This window comes from Bos javanicus, chromosome 28, assembly GCF_032452875.1.
Source record: "Bos javanicus breed banteng chromosome 28, ARS-OSU_banteng_1.0, whole genome shotgun sequence".
NCBI classification, from domain to species: Eukaryota; Metazoa; Chordata; class Mammalia; order Artiodactyla; family Bovidae; genus Bos; species Bos javanicus.
Window position 1 is genome coordinate 32,034,579 of NC_083895.1, and position 5,830 is coordinate 32,040,408.

General features: G+C 42.4%; 1 pseudogene; it reads left to right on the plus strand.

Annotated features, from left to right (window-relative positions):
• Positions 1-1,132: 1,132 nt before the first annotated feature.
• Positions 1,133-1,695, plus strand: LOC133240655 (large ribosomal subunit protein eL24-like; annotated as a pseudogene).
• The last annotated feature ends 4,135 nt before the right edge of the window (positions 1,696-5,830 follow it).

The window sequence follows — 5,830 nt, forward strand, 5'->3', positions numbered from 1 at the left end:
AAAATCACAGTGAGATACCACTTCACACTCGCTAAGATGACCTTAATAAAAAGATGGGCAGTAATAAGTGTTGACAAGAATATGGAGAAATGGAAATCTTCACATGTTGATAGTGGTACATTAAATTGTGCTGCCATTTTGGAAAACAGTTGGCATTTCCTCAGAAAGTTAAACACAGTGTTACCATATATGATCCAGAAGTTACACTCTTAGGTATATATTCAAGAGAGATGAAAACATATGTCCACAGCAATTTTATTCATAATAGTCAAAAAGTGGGAAAAACCTAAATATCCATCAACTGATGAATGATAAATAAAATATGATACACACATACAATTGAATATTATTCAGCCATATAAAGAAGTAAAGTATTGATAAAAGCTATAACACAGATGAACCTTAAAAATTATGCTAAATAAGAGAGGCCATTCACAGAACATCACCTATTATATGATTTTATTTACATGCAATGTCCAGAATAGGCAACTCTACAGAAACAGAAAGTAAAGCAGTGGTTGCCTAAGGGTAGAGGTGTTGGGGGGAAATGGGGAGTGACTGCTAATAGTCATGGGTTTCTTCTTGAGGTGATGATGTTCTAAAATTGGTTGTGGTTATGTTTGCACAATTCTAAATATATTAAACAATTAAATTACACACTTTAAAAGGTTGAATTGTAAAGTTTGCAAATTATATCTCAATAAAGTTGTTATATTTTAACAGCTTTAAAATGCATACCTAGAATGGAATTATATCCAGAATATGCAAAGAGCTCTTAAAACTCAACAATAAGAAAACAAACAACTGAGTTTAAAAATGATCAAAGGATCTGAACGGATCCTCACCAAATAAGTTATGCAAATGATAAATAAGCATGTGAAAAGATGCTTAATATCATGTCACTAGAGAGTGCAAATTAACTCCACACCTTTAAAAATGACCAAAATCCAAAGAACAGTGTTAAATGCTATGCTAGCAAGGAGGTGGGGAAACAAGAACTGTGATTCATTGTTGGTGGGAATGCAAAATGGTATAGCCACTTGGGAATACAGTTTGACATTTTCTTACAAAGCTAAACATAGTCTCACCATACTATCCAGCAGTCACACTCCAAGGTATTTAACCTCAGGAGTTAAAAACTAATGTCTGGCCCGCCACTGCAGCCATGAAGGTCGAGCTGTGCAGTCTCAGCGGGTACAAGACCTACCCAGGACACGGGAGGCGCTACGCCCGGACTGACAGGAAGGTTTTCCAGTTTCTTAATGCAAAATGTGAGTCAGTATTCCTTTCCAAGAGGAATCCTCGTCAGATCAACTGGACTGTCGTCTACAGAAGAAAACACAGAAAGGGACAGTCGGAAGAAATTAAAAAAAAAAAGAACTCGCCGTGCAGTCAAATTCCAAAGGGCCATAACTGGTGCTTCTCTTGCTGATATAATGGCCAAGAGGAATCAGAAACCTGAAGTTAGGAAGGCTCAACGAAAACACGTTATCAGGGCTGCCAAGGAAGCAAAAAAGGCTAAGCAAACATCTAAAAAGACAGCGATGGCTGCTGCAAAGGCTCCCACAAAGGCAGCACCTAAGCAAAAAATTGTGAAGCCTGTGAAGGTTTCTGCTCCTTGAGTTGGTGGAAAACGCTAAGTTGGCAGAGTGGATTTTTAAATAAAGATCTGACTATTAAAAAAAAAACAAAAAACTAATGTCTGCACAGAAATCTGCAGAAATTAATTTTTAACTCATGAGGTTAAATACCTTGGAGTGTGACTGCTGGATAGTATGGTAAGACTATGCACATGAATGTTTATAGCAACTCTATTCATAATTGCTAAAAGCTGAAAGCAACCAAGGTATCCTTCAAAAGGTGAGCAGATAAATTACAGTAATCTGTAAAATGGAATAGTATTCAGTGATAAAAAGAAATGACTGATCAAGCCTCAAAAAAAAAGCATGAAACAACCTGAGATACAGAATGCTAAGTAAGGGAAGCCAGTTGGAGACGGCACCACAGTATATGATTCCAGTTATTTGACATTACGAGAAAGGCAAAACTGTAGAGACAGTAGGGACTTCCCTGGTGGCTCAGATGATAGAGTCTGCCCGCAGTGTGGGAGACCCGGGTTCGATCCCTAGGTCAGGAAGATTCCCTGGAGAAGGAAATGGCAAACCCCTCCAGTATTCTTGCCTGGAAAAGCCCATGGATGGAGGAGCCTGGCAGGCTACAGTTCTGGGGTCACAAAAGAGTCGAACACACCTGAGTAGCTTCACTGCCACACATAGAGACAGTAAAAAGATCAGTGGTGGCCGGGAGTTTGGGGATGGAAGGGAGAAAAGAAATGAGTGGGGCACAGGAGATTCTTAAGGCAGTAAAATTATTCTCTATGATAGCATAATAGTAGATGCATGATATTATGCATTTGTCAAAACCCATAGAAAATATACGACATAAAGCATGAACCTTAATGTAATTTATGCACTTCAGTTTATAATAATGTATCAATACTGATTTATCAGTTTTAGCAAGTATACCACATTAATGCAAGAGGCTAATTATAAGGGAAACTGTGTGTGCTGGAAGAGCATATATGGGAACTTTCCCTACTATCTGCTGAATTTAGTATAAATCTAAAACTGCTCTAAAAAATTGTCTATTGATTAAAGAAAAAATAAGGAATGAATATGGGCTTCCCTAGTAGCTCAGCTGGTAAAGAATCCACCTGCAATGCCAGAGACACCAGTTCAATTCCTGGGTCAGGAAGATCCTCTGGAGAAGGGATAGGCTACCCATTCCAGTATTCTTGGGCTTTCCTGGTGGTTCAGATGGTAGAGATGATTCCACCTATATCTGGGTTCAATCCCTAGGTTGGGAAGATCCCTTGGAGGAGGGCATGGAAACCCACTCCAGTGTTCTTGCCTGGAGAATCCCCATGGACAGAGGAGCCTGGCGGGTTACAGTCCATGGGATTGTGAAGAGTCGGGCACAAATGAGTAACTAAGGACACACACACACAAGGAATGAATGTGGAAAACAGATTAAAAATACACAAGACTAGTACAAATCAGACCCCAAAATATGAACAAATGGTACTCTTTAAAAACATTAAAAAGAATTTAAAGTTTTCTTCAGAGTCTATGTGCATCTCAGAGATACCTGCACTTTCACGTTCATTACGACATTATTCACGAGAGCCAAGATATGAAACCAATCTAAATGTCCATCAATGGATGAATAGATTAGTAAATGTGGTATATACAGCTGAAGGAATATTATTCACCCTTTAAAAAAGAAAGAAAGGGAGCCATTTATGACAACATTATGGTAAGTGAAATAAGCCCAACTGCTGCTGCTGCTGAGTCGCTTTAGTCGTGTCCGACTCTGTGCGACCCCGTAGACGGCAGCCCACTAGGCTCCCCCGTCCCTGGGATTCTCCAGGCAAGAACACTGGAGTGGGTTGCCATTTCCTTCTCCAATGCATGAAAGTGAAAAGTCAAAGTGAAGTTGCTCAGTCATGTCTGACTCTTGGCGACCCCAGGGACTGCAGCCCACCAGGCTCCTCCAACTATGGGATTTTCCAGGCAAGAGTACTGGAGTGGGTTGCCATTGCCTTCTCCAATAATCCCAACAGAGGAAGACAAATACCATATAGTATCACTTATACGTGAAATCTAAGCAGGCCAAACTCGTAGAAGTTAAAGTGTTAGTCACCCAGTCGTGTCCAACTCTTTGTGACCCCTGCTCTGTAGCCCGCCAGGCTCCTCTGTCCATGGACTTCTCCAGGCAAGAACACTGGAGTGGGTAGCCATTCCCTTCTCCAGGGGATCTTCCTGACCTAGGGATTGAACCTGGGTCTCCTGCATTGCAGCTGGGTTCTGTACCATCTAAGCCAGCACAGAGTCAAACGGTGTTTGCCAGGGGCTGGAAAGAGGGGTAAATAGGGAAGCGATGGTCAAAGGTTACAAAGTTTCAATTATGAAGATAAGTTCTGGAAATCCACACAACACAGTGCCTGCTGCTGACAATATTTTACTCAAAAACTGCTGAGAGGATAGATCTTACATTAAGTGTTCTTACCACAAAAATAATAATAAAAAAAAAATAAGGGGGGTGAGAGGAAACTTTGGGAAGTGATGAATATGCCTATGGCTTAGATTGTTGTGATGGTTTTAGGGGTGTATATTTATCTCCAAACTCACTGAGTTGTATACATCAGTAGGTACAGCTTTTTTTACATGGCAATCATATCTAAGTAAAGTGTTTTTATAAATAGAGTCTACGTGCTTGCCAACTATGATGTGTCTTCTCTTGCAAAGGACAGATGATGTCATGGCACTGTGTCTCCTTGTTGCTACTCAGATGCTTGGGACAAGAGCAATACTACAACAGGCATCAGGAGCTCTCCTGACAGCCTCAGGAAGCCAGGGAGACCTCTGCTCCAAAAATTTAACTAGGAGAAAAAAAATGCATTCTCTACTTTCATTCCAAACTTACTAGTCACTAAGAGTTATTCTGTGTCACCATGATCTGTTCTTTTTCGGTATGTGTCCGTTTAGAATACAAGCACTGGGAAAAGCAGTCATCACGGGCTCCCATAGCACCAACTGTCTTTGCTTGCTCTGCCAAAGCTGTGGGAGGAATGCTGTCCTTGACAAGCAGGAATAAGCCAGAACGTGCTTGGCCACTTAGGTCCTTGTCAAGAAAAGAGCAAGAACTACTACACATCAGCAGTGAACTAGGGTCTATGGGACAGTAGTTCTCTACCCTACTCTGCTTGGACTCACTCAGGGATCCTGTCAAAATCACAGGTACCTGGCTCTACCCTGTTCATTCAGTCAACAAATATTCAGTAAGCATCTTTTTTTGTGTGCCAGCCACTGTTCTGTTTACTTCGAATAAAGACTGACCCTCCCCGCAAAAGACAAAAATGTCAGTGCTTTTGTGGAGGAACAAAAAGAATAAACACAATAATTAGTAAATGGTGACTGCATCAGACATGACTGAGCGACTGGACTGACTGATGGATGTGATAAGGAACTAAGTGCTATGGAGCAAGATGTTAGGCGAGGAAGATGCAGAGTTAAGAGAGGTGAAGGAGCTGGTTGCAGTTTTAAATCTCAGGGGCTGGGTTACGCAGTAGGAAGACTAGCCCTGAAGATGGGATGTCAGCCACCCGGCCTCAGGCAAAGGAAGCAGTCTCCAGGGCTGAGGGAACAGGATCTGCAAGGACGGACCTTGGCTGGAATCGAGGTGTCTGTCCTCTGCCACTTAGAAGTGGGCCCACCTGGTTTCCCTTTCTCTGTCTTGGAGTTTTGAGAGGTGTGACCATTAGGAACTCTTCTGACTTGGAACTCTGGTGGCAGGTTGGACCTGGTGGCACGTTGGGTCAGGAATGAGAGAGATTGGAGGGGCTGACACCGGTGGAAACGCCACTTCTGACTTGTCAAAGTGAGTGACAGCACACACGAAAAAGCCTGAGGCTGCCGCCAGGTTCCGTGTGCTATGGATGCAGACTCAGAACAGCGCATGGGATGCAGTGTGTGGTGTGACAGCAGAGACAGCTGCAGTTTAAGGCAAACTCGACACTAAGTGTGGCTCCTGCCTAATGCATTTACTCATTAAGTGTGGAACCTATTCTGATTTCACACAGGTTGTGTGCTTTTGTGCTAAATTGCTTCAGTCATGTCTGACTCTCTGACGCTATGGACTGTAGCTCTCCAGGCTCCTCTGTCCATGGGATTCTCCAGGCAAGAATACTGGAGTGGGTTGCCATGCCCTCCTTCAGAGGATCTTCCCAACCCAGGGATCAGACCCATGTCTCTTTTTGTCTCCTGCATTG